We start from the raw sequence: 11770 nt of genomic DNA on the forward strand, positions 1-11770 counted from the left end.
TTGTTTTGATGTAGTACCATTCAGATATTTTCTCCTTGGTCTCTATTGCCCTAGAAGCTGTGTTGGTAAAGATATTGCTATGACATATTTCTACTATTGTGATGCCTATAGAGTCTTGTAGTATTTTTATGGTTTCCCATCTTACATTTAAGCACTTTAGCCATTTTGAGTTGGTTTTTTGTGTGTGGTATAAGTTGGTGATCTAGTTTCATTTTTTTGCAAGTATCTAACCAATGTTCCCAGCCCCATTTATTGAAGATACTGTCTTGACTCTATTGTATGATCTTGCCTCCTTTGTCAAATATTAATTGAGCATAATGGGTTGGGTTGATTTCTGGGTTCTCTGTTCTGTTCCATTGGCCTATATGTCTGTTCTTGTGCCAGTAGTAGGAAATTTTGAGAACCATGGCTTTGTAATTTAGATTATCTCTGGTATTGTGATCCCTCCAACTTTGCTCTTCTTTCTCAGGATAGCTGAGTCTATTAGGGGTGTTTTTTTATTCCAGATGAATTTTTGGAGAGTTCGTTCTATATCTTTGAAATATGCCGTTGGTATTTTATTAGGGATTGCATTGAACCTATAGATTGCTTTGGGTAGTATGGACATTTTAATGATGTTGATTCTACCAATCCATGAATATGGTATGTTCTTCCATTTGTTTATGTTTTCCTTTATCTCTTTTTTCAATGTCCTGTAGTTTTCTGAGTACAGGTCATTTACCTCCTTTATTAAGTTTATTGCTAGTTATCTTAATTTTTTGGTGCAATGGTAAATGGGATTTTTTTTAGTTTCTCTTTCTCTGAGTTCATTATTGGTTTATAAAAAGGCCGTAGATTTCTGGGTGTTAATTTTGTATGCTGCTACATTGCTGAATTTATTTATTAGGTCTAGTAGTTTTTTGATGGAGTCTTTGGGTTTTTCTATGTATAGTATCATGTCATTTGCGAATAAGGGCAGTTTTACTTCTTTTCCAATTTGGATGCCTTTTATTTTTTCTTCTTGTCTGATCGCTTTGGCTAGCACTTCCAGTACTATATTGAACCAGAGTGGTGAAAGTGGGCATCCTTGTCTTGTTCCTGTTCTTAGGGGAAATGGTTTTAATTTTTGCCCATTGAGTATGATGTTGGCTGTAGGTTTGTCATATAGGGCTTTTATTATGTTGAGGTATGATCCCTCTGTTCCCACTTTGCTGAGAGGTTTTTTTTTTTTTTATCAAGAAAGGGTGTTGGATTTTGTCAAATGCTTTTTCTGCATTGATTGATATGATGATGTGATTTTTGTCTCTCAGCTTGTTTATGTGGTGTATCACTTTTATTGATTTGTGGATATTGTACCATCCTTGCATCCCCGGAATAAATCCCACTTGGTCATGGTGTATGATCTTTGTAATGTAATGCTGAGTCTGATTTGCTAGAATTTTGTTGAGGATTTTATCATCTGTGTTCATCAAGGATATTGGTCTGTAGTTCTCTTTTTTTGTAGTGTCTTTATTTGGTTTTGGAATTAGAGTAATGGTGGCTTTAGAGAAATAGCTCAGAAGTGTGCCTTCCTCTTGAATTTTTTGGAATAGTCTGAGGATGATAGATTTTAGTTCTTCTTTGAATGCTTCGTAGAACTCCCCTGTAAAGTCCTCCGGACCAGAGCTTTTGTTGGTTGGAAGATTTTTGATCACTGCTTCAATTTCTTTGGTAGTTATTGGCCTATTCTGGTTTTTTGATTCTTCCTCATTGAGTTTTTGGAGCTTGTATTATTCTAAAAATATATCCATTTTGTCTCGGTTGTCCATTTTGTTGGAATAGAGTTGTTCACAGTATTTTTTCATAATCCTTTGTATTTCTGTGGGATCAGTTGTTACTTCACCTCTTTCATTTCTGATTTTGTGTATTTGGGTCCTCTCTCTTTGCTTCTTGGTGAGCCTGGCTAGAGGTTCATCAATCTTGTTTATCCTTTCAAAGAACCATCTCCTGGTTTTGTTGGTCTTTTGTATTTTTTTTTTGTTGTTGTTCTCTATGTCATTTTTTTCTGCTCTGATCTTTATTATTTCCTTCCTTCTGCTTAAGCTGGGCTATCTTGTTGCTCTCTTTCTAACTCTTTGAATTATAGGGTTAGATAATTTATTACCATTTTTTCTTGTTTTTTGAGGTAGGCCTATAGAGCTATGAACTTCCCTGTCAAGATTTCTTTCACTGCGTCCCATAGATTTTGGATTGTTGTGTTTTCATTGTCATTTGTTGCCATGATGCTTTTTATTTCTTCTTTGATCTCTTTGGTAACCCAGTCATTATTTAATAGCATGCTATTTAGCCTCCAGTTGTTTGATTTTTTTCCCATTGTTTTTATTGCAGTTGATTTCTAATTTAATATCATTATGATTGGAGAAGATGCTTGATATGATTTCTATCATCTTGAATTTGAAGAGACTTTGCCTGCATGCCAATAAGTGGTCTATCTTTGAAAATGATCAATGTGCACTTGAGAAGAATGTATATTCTGTGGCTTTGGGGTGAAATGTTCTGAAGATGCCAATTAATTCCATCTGATCTAGTGAGTCATTTAGGATTGCTGTTTCTTTGCTGATTTTTTGTTTAGAGAATTTGTCCAGTGATGTTAGTGGGGTATTAAAGTTCCCTACTATAACTGTATTTTTGTCAATTTCTCCCTTGATATCCTCCAGAAGTGTTTTTTTATGTATTTGGGTGCTCCTGTATTGGGTGCATAGATGTTTACCAGAGTTATATCTTCTTGTTGAATTGCTCCTTTTAGAATTATAAAATGGCCTTCCTCATCTCTTGTTATGGCCTTCACTTTGAGGTCTAATTTGTCAGATATAAGTATTGCTACCCCAGCTTTTTTTTTTTCATTTCCATTTGCCTGAAAAACCTTTTCCCATTGCTTCACCATCAGTCCGTGTGAGTCCTTTGTTCTGAGGTGGGTCTCCTGTGGACAAAAGATATATGGGTCATGTTTTCTTATTTATTCAGCTACCCTATATCTTTTATTGGGGCATTTAATCCATTTACACTTGAAGTTATTATTGATAGTTACTTGTTTGTTGCCATTTTTATTCTTTATGCCTATGTTTCTTCTTCCCTTTCTATTTCTTCTTTTTTTTACAGCAGACCCTTTAGCATTTCTTGCATTGCTGGTTTGGTGGTAATAAACTCCCTTAGTCCTTTTTTGTCTGTGAAGCTCCTAATGTCACCCTCAACTTTGATGGATAGCCTTGCTGGGTACAGTATTCTTGAATTCAGACCCTAGCTTTGCATGACTGTATATTTCATTCCATTCCCTTCTGGCCTGATGTGTTTCTCTTGAGAAATCAGTTGATAGTCTCATAGGAGATCCCTTGTAGGTAACTTTGTGTCTCTCTCTGGCAGCCATTAAGATTCTTGCTTAGTCCTTGGTTTTTGCTAATTTAATTATGATGTGTCTTGGTGTCGGCTTTTTTGGGTTCATCTTGTTTGGGACCCTGTGAGCTTCTTGGACTTGTGTGAGTTTCTTCTTCCCAATATCAGGGAAGATTTCTGTCATTATTTCTTCAAACAGGTTTTCTAATCCTTTCTCAGTTTCCTCTCCTTCTGGCACCCCTATTATGAGGTTGTTGTTTCATTTCATGTTGTCCCAAAGTTCCCTAGGCTCTCCTCCTGTTTTTTAAGTTTATTTTCCAGTTGCTGCTCTTCTTGAGTATTTTTTCCTACCTCATTTTCTAGCTCACTAATGCAGTCCTCCACTTCTTCTAGTCTATTGATGGTTCTATTGTGTTGTTTATTGCAGCAATGTCATTCTTCATTTCTTTTTGGTTCATCTTCATTTCCTCTTCATTCTTACACATATTGTTGAATTTGTCTTCCATCCATTTCAGCATCCTTATCACCATTGCTCTGAATTCTTTCTCTGACATATTGCTTGCCTCCATTTTGTTTACTTCCTTTTCTAGTGATATCTCCTTTTCTTTCATATGGGGGCTTTTTCTTTGTCTCCCCATGTTCGCTCCTCTCAGGGTGTCTGGTTATGTAGCTCTCTCTCTTCTGCATTGACTCTCTCTAGGTGATCTCTGACCTTTCCATCCATGGATTGCCTCACTAAGTGTGTTTAATTTTTCAATTCCAGGTGGATGTTATTTGATTCAGCTGTTCCTTCTATCTGTTCTGTGAGAAGGTACAGGACCTGTCTGCCTATTTGGCTGCCACCCCGTCTACCCCAGGACAAACTTTTTAGGTGCTCGTGGCCAGGGAGGCTGGAGTCTTGGTGTTTGTGGGTTCACAGCTGAGGCAGCTGGTCCCTAGGCATCGTGGTTGTAGGGTCCCGGGAGGTCTCCCGGGTTGAAGGTAAGGCTAGGCTTCCAATTACAGCAGCTCTCCCCTTTAACATGGCGTGGTCTTTGCGGCAGAGCCAGCCGCTTTGGGAGAGATTTCAGCAGTAGTAGAGGCTGCCTGGTTAGGGAAGCCTGCCCGCCAGTCCCCAATAGTCCTGTGGAATATAACTTTACCTCACTCACAAATACAGACATTCCCTGCATTTCCACGCACTCTCCTTTCACTCTCTCACTCACACACTATCTTGCAGCCTGCCTTCCCATTGGCTGACATCTTGGATCTCCCATTTAAATAATTTTTAAACATCTAGCTCACTTTTAAAACTTGGTTTGAATGATCTTTTCACAAGTTATCTGATTTCCCTGTGTACTACTTTGAAAAATATCCAAATGATGACACCACATTTCTTTAATACAGGATATTCAAAATATAATGTTACCTGCAACAATTAATAGCTCAAACAAAAGAACCACAAAAGTCTGACATTGCATTTGGAGTTAACAGACACTGACTGACAAGGCAAACTACAGAATTCTGAAGGTTGAAGGACTAATTTGTGGCAGCAACAGCAGCAGCAGGAGGAACTGGTGACAGAATGAGAAAATACAACTCAGCTGATGTTCCCACTGGCACACTAAGGACATAAGAATGTAACTTATTCTTGAATAAAGATCAGACACTGTCCTTCCCTTAGGAGAAATACTTAGCCTAATAGGTTCCTAGCTTCATATTTTACTATACTCAAGACTTAACTCATCGCAGAAAAATCCATAAAAATCTCAGTTATTCATTTCACTTTGCCCCTGGAGATACCAAACATTGGGCAAAAAATACCCAGTTGTTGATAAAAAATAATAATAATATTCACTCTCAGGCAACTGGATAGCTGCCTATTTTGAATGAGATATCACTAAGTGCATTCAGTTTTCCATGATTCTTTGCTTGTGACTCTGGGGGGTAAACATTTCACAGCTTTAGCTGAGGTGAGTTCAGGCCAAAGCAACGTGCTCAGTGCTGAAGAGGATATAAAGCTAAATGAGAACCAATTTAATATTACAAACTAATTTGATTTGGGGAAATTCTTTGCTTTGTATGGAGAGACGAAGAGTTCACAAGAACTATTAAAATCACCAAGAGGGTCTCAGCATTGACTAAAACTTGAAGATCCAGTGGATAAGGTCTATAAAAACAAATTAATTTTGAAAGTTAAGACCATAAACTATCAATGTTCTTCACATGGTGGATTGCTGAGACATCATCAGCTTGCTTTAAAATCTGCTTAAAATGACATTTTCCTATTTCAAATGTATTTTTTCAGTGGTTTACAGTGTAATTATGAGTGAATACACATCTTTGCATTACTCAGTCTACATAATGTTGCACAACTTGAACCACTGTCCTAGATAAAACACAAATTCCCTGTTAACAGCAAGCTTTCCACTGCTGGGACATTTGAACAGAAAGATTCTTCCAGGTGACTTTAGCAACAAAAGAGAACTAAAAACACCTCAAAAATATAGGGAAAGTAATTAAAATCTGGTTCATATCCAGACTTCCTTGATACTTGCTAGCACTTTTTATATTTTTTCCTACAATCAAGTTTATTAGATTAAAATTTATTCATAATTATCAGCTCTCCCCTAACATTTTTTATTGATTATTTGCAGTCAGCTTTGCCAAACCATTCTATTTTCTCTAAAGCTTTCTGCAACCATTTATTTGCACACATTTTAAATAGTACACGATGTTTTAAAATTTTAAACATTTAATACAAGAAAAATATAAAGTGAACTGTTTATTACACTAAAAATTGTTTACAATAAGATATTTTAAAAAGCAAATCTGGGGGCTGAGTTTCCTTATGATTCCAACGCTCTGGTTAAAATATATTTTTCTATTGATGTTTTTGGTATTATTTCCATTTTATTGTATTCAATATACTCTTCTGTGAGCCAGAAAAATGACTTTAGAATTCCATGAAAACCAGCAATCAGTATCTTGAGACTACTGATCTCTGAGAAATCTAGTCAGTTTTTCACAAGGAATGAGCTTTTCCCAGCTTCCCTCTCTCCCTGAGGTAAGTAACCAGGTGCCCTCCTCTTCTACACGTGACCTTACCCCACACTTCTCCAGAGGAGAGTCTTTAACTAGAGCAGGCCCCTGCACTGGGCTCTCAGGGGAGCTAGTGTGAAGAGAGCGGCTGGGCCGGCTGTTTTCCCTCTGATCCAGAGAAGGGGCACGTGCCTCCCGGAAGTTGACTCTGGGGTCCAGATGTAGGCTCATAAACACATTAGGTAAGTTCTGAGGTGCATGTGCTGACAGTTCCCCACAGCTTTGGGGACTGAGCATTGGAACTAAGGGCCTTCTGGGAATGTCCTTTTTGTTTGATTGGGGCACTCCCAAGTTAAGAGGATCCCAAGTGTGGATAAACTGGAAGAAGACTGTGAACTCTCAAATGTTAGATATGGAAAATTGGAGGTGGTACATTTCCAACTTGAATATCTTGCCTGGTCTCAGGGATGACGTTTCTGTTTCTGGATGGCTGGGAACCGGTTTTCTGCCATTGTGTCAAACCTAGGTGATGCCTAGAAAGCGATGGTCAATTGCCTTGCTGAGCACCTGTCCAGTGAGGGCGATGGGAAGCTGTGGTGATCCGTAGCAGTGTTTGGGGCCCTCCAGTGGCTAGTGGTAGAATAGCAGCTGGGCTTTCTGGGACATTTGGCAGCATTTGTTTGTTTTTTCCCCTGGCAGGCATCAATAGATGAATGAGGAGCAATTAGTAACCACCTGGTGCTGGTTGTAGTCAGGTCCAGGGAGAAGCTCCATTTCCAACCCTTGCCCACCCAACGGGGTCCAGGCCGCCCATCCCCTAGACGCCCCCGCATGGAGCCCAGAAGAGGGAGGCCAATCCCTTCTCTTCTCACATATGTGTGATTGTTATATTGTGGTTCAACTATCATCACCTTAAAAAAAGGAAAAATAATCAAGGATAAAGAGAAAGACTAAAAAGTGAGGGATAAAAATGAAAAAGGAATTGACATAAAGAATCAAGCATATTTTTTAAAATGTGTTTTTTATTGATTTCAGAGAGAAAGGAAAAGAGAGGAAGAGAGAGGGAGGAACATAAATGTGAGAGAGAAACATCATCCGCTGCCTCCTAGCCCACAACCTAGGCATGTGGCCTGACCTGGAATCAAACTGGTGTTGACCTTTCGGTGCACAGGAGAATGCTCAACCAATTTAGTCACACTGGCAAGGCTCGGGATTTTTTTTTTAATGGGAAATAGAGACGTATATAGACATGAAGAAACAGGGTGATGGTACAGCAGAGCATTCATAAAGAAATGGTCTCTTCCCATACGGAAAGCCGAGAGACATATGAAAAAAATGCTCAGTCACTAATCATCTGAGAGATGCAAATCAAAATGACAGTGAGATGTCACCCCACACCTGTCAGAATGTTATTCCAAAGCCTCTGTCCCCATATTTAGCAAATCAATACAGCCTTCCAGAATCACTCATATAACGAATCTTAAGCTGTGTGCAACAGATTATAATGTCCAAATGAAATAACATGAAGTTTGTTTATATATATTTAACATTGAAAGGAATTTTATTTTTGCCAGGATATGTTTTTTCATAAGTGTATGGACATGAATAAGGCCACTGTGATCTCCTCTGTCAGAAAGCAATTGACAGACAGCCTCAGCTGCTGCGCTCTGCAGCCACTGCTGTTGTACTGCCGCCATGCTTCCACAGCTGCTCCCAGGAATGACTGGGCATGGCAGGGATTCTAAAACAGGTCCACTTATGAGTGGTGGGACTCCTCCATTGAGTGACTTTGGCTTAAGTACATCCCCATGGACCTAGTCAAACTTTCTTAGAAACGTATTGCAGTCTGGGACTCTGTACATGGACAGCCCTTTCTCCTCTCCCTCATAGTGGTCAGGCCTGTATTACAGTCTCCTGGCTTTACCCACCACCGCCTCTGGCTTTATCCCCAGGATGACTACCTGGTGTAGAAAATCTTACAGTCCTACTCCCTGACATGAGTTTTCTGGGACTTTGGGGAATGTGCTACATGGTGTGAGGTGCACAAGACCCCAGGGAGAAGTTCTTCACTCCTCTGATATTGTCTCCACTCGGCTAAGACCAGAATCTTCAAGAAAGAAAGGTTTCCATGATTCTAGAGTTTTATTAAGCAGACTTCCTGGATTTAGGATTTAAAAGCAAAAGAGTACTGTAATTCACATTTTTATCTTGTGTTGTTAATTCCTTAATTCCAAAAAAGTAAGGCACAGTCATCAGTATAAAACACTGTAATTATATCCAAATCCATATCATTGGCAAATATAACTAAAGTAATGTTATACATGCAAATAATAATAGGCTTATAGACAAATGAATTTATTTTTTTATTGAGATAGAAGACAGGGGAAGCCATGAATAAAATGTTCACCTGTGCACAGAAATAAACATTTACTCAGATAGCAAAAGAAAGACCTAAAGGAATGTCCACACAGGAACATGGGCTCTTGGCATTTCTTAGAACAGTTTAGACCAACATCTTACATAACCCAAGTTATATAGTTCAATGTAAATATTTTGCTTAAACTGTTTTGACAACTGTGACTCTGTAAGTCTAACTGTTGAAAGAACAATAGTCCTCATTCTGGTTAAATTGTAGTGCAGGGTGAAGGCTGGCCAAACTTAGATGATACAGTCACTCCAAGTGCATTTCTGTGATGGTCTCTAATTACATAATGCATTTAAAGGATGATGAACTCATTTATCAGAGTGGGATGTTTTGAAAGTAGTCATGCTGTGGTTAAACAATTAAACTCTGGGTAGCAACGGCTAGAGGAGACATACCATATTTTATCACAGGAAACATAATTAAGTCAATGACATCTGTGCAGTGGAAGAGACTTTCTCAGCTTAGATTCATCTTAGAAGCTTTTGACCAAAATTGAGATGCTATAAAAATCTTTCTACCACATAGCTTGGCTTAGCTCAGAGGAAAAAGAGCCCTTGTTACAGAGCAGAGAACAAAGACAGGAGCCCAGAAGCCAGTATTTTGTAGACACCATGTTTGGGGGAAGAGCAATCCTGCTAAGATAGTTTCAGGGGAGAATTTAGATAGTATGAACTTTTAGAAATTGTTTACAGTAATGCTGTGAATTCCCTGATATTTATATTAAGTACTTTGGTAAAAGAAAATGAAAGAATATGACCATCTAGTAGACTGGAGCATAAATTAGAGAAATCAGAGAAAAAGAGACTCCAGTGACCAAAAACCAGAATATCAAAATGACAATAACAATAACAATGAGAGCTGCAACAAACAAAATTAAACCAAACCAAAACAAACCAAAACAGAAAATTAAGAACTTCTCTGAATTGGACTACATGGTACTAGTTTCCCTTATTATAAGAAAGGAGTGGAAATTTATAACCAAATCTTACTTGTATATTAATTTTACTTTGTTGCATGAGCTCCTATTAATGTTTGTTATACACTTCTCACTGAATGATGTAGGCTCAGTTACTATTAAACTTTTATTTTGTGTTAATTTTTACAAGGTCCCAGTTGTTATTAAAAAATGATACTCAGAAAAGATAGATCCTAACTTGTAGTGACTTTTGACATCCTGGTTCCAGAGAAGGAAGAGAGAAAGTTTTATCTTAAGAGAATCTTGAGATGACACACATCATAAGATATAGGTCACTTAAACTGAAACTATGCTTATCCTTATATACTAAAAGGTTAATATGTAAATCAACCAAATGGTGGAATTACCGGTTGCTATGATGAGCACTGACCACCAGGGGGCAAATGCTCAATGCAGGAGCTGCCCCCTGGTGGTCAGTGCTTTCCCACAGGGGGAGCTCTGCTCAGCCAGAAGCTGGGCTTATAGCTGGCGGTGGTGGGAGCCTCTACTACCTCCACTGTAGGCAGGTGGTAAGGAGCAAGGGGTCCCTGACTACGAGAGCTCCAGACTGGGAGAGGTATGTCTGACTGCAGGTTTAGGCCTGATCCCCGGGAGGGGGGAGAAATTTGGCCTAAGCCAGCAGGCAGACATCCCCCAAGGGGTCCCAGACTGCAAGAGGGCATAGGCCGGGCTGAGGGAACCCCCCCACCCCAGTGCACGAATCTGTACACTGAGCCTCTAGTGAAAAAAATAAAATCTCTTCTTTTAAATTATTGATATTTAGTAATGGCACTCATCACCTTTCACCTTTTATTATAAACTAGAGACCTGGTGCATGAAATTTTTGCACAGGGGCAGGTGTGTGTCCCTCAGCCCAGTCTGTACCCTCTCCAATCCAGGACTGCTGGCTCCCAACCGCTTGCCTGCCTGCCTGCCTGGTTGCCCCTAACTTCCCTCCCTTGACAGCCCGGTCACCCCTAACTGCCCTCCCCTACAGGCCTGATTGCCCACACTGCCCTCCCCTGCTGGCCTGGTCACCCCCAACTGCCCTCCCCTGCAGGCCTGGTTCCCCTCAACTGCCCTCCCTTTCAGGCCTGCTTCCTCCCAACTGCCTTCTGCTGCTGGCCTGATTTCCCACACTGCCCTCCCCTGCCAGCCATCTTGTGGTGGCCATCTTGTGTGTTGGAGTGATGGTCAATTTGCATATTACTCTTTTATTAGATAGGATATCTACACATGCATTCAGTCTCCTTTTACAGAGAGGGATCTTGTCTTATTTATATAAGTATGCATGACATATATAGATATATAATATACATACTTATGGAACTAAATAAATTGTGATATAATTATTATTTTGTTCCTCGGGACACTTAGAGGAGCATAAAATATACTTGACTTGAGGAGTCATTCAAATTTTGGGTTCATTTTCTATTTCTGTGGTTATTAGCTCTGAGCAAATAATATAATCTATCTAGGTTTCTCTCCAATCAAAATTTCATTTGAATAATGTGGAGGGTATTAGAGAATTCTACTGTTATGTGTTGGATTGTGTCCTTTCTAAATTCATATGTTGACATCCTGACCCTCAGTGTCACTCTGATGTGACATTATTTGGAGATAGGGTCTTTACAGGGGTAATCATCAAGTGAAACCAGGTCATTAGGAAGGCCTTAATCCAATATGATCAGTGTCCTTATAAAAATGAGAAATGTTGAACAGAGACACATACAGAAGAAGACAAAGTGAAGAAACTCAGGGGGAAGGTGGTTGGTAATCTATCATTCTAGAAGAAAGGCTTGGAACAGTTTTTTCAGACACAATCAACTCTGCCAACACCTTGATTTTGGACTTCTAGCCTCCAGACCTGTGAGAAAATAAATTTGTGTTCTTCAAGCCACTGAGTTAATAGTACTTTGTTATGGAACCCCTGAGAGCAGTCTTAGTGAAGAGAAATCTTTATTTTATCCAAGTGGTTCTCATCAAACTGTCCTACCTGGTTCTAGGGCAGAGACCAGTAA

At 39.3% G+C, this 11770-nt stretch overlaps 1 pseudogene; it reads right to left on the bottom strand.

Annotated features, from left to right (window-relative positions):
- Nucleotides 1-6352: 6352 nt before the first annotated feature.
- LOC111826395 lies at nt 6353-7035 on the bottom strand (annotated as a pseudogene).
- Nucleotides 7036-11770: the final 4735 nt, after the last annotated feature.

This window comes from Myotis lucifugus, unplaced genomic scaffold, assembly GCF_000147115.1.
Source record: "Myotis lucifugus unplaced genomic scaffold, Myoluc2.0 scaffold_75, whole genome shotgun sequence".
Taxonomy (NCBI): Eukaryota; Metazoa; Chordata; class Mammalia; order Chiroptera; family Vespertilionidae; genus Myotis; species Myotis lucifugus.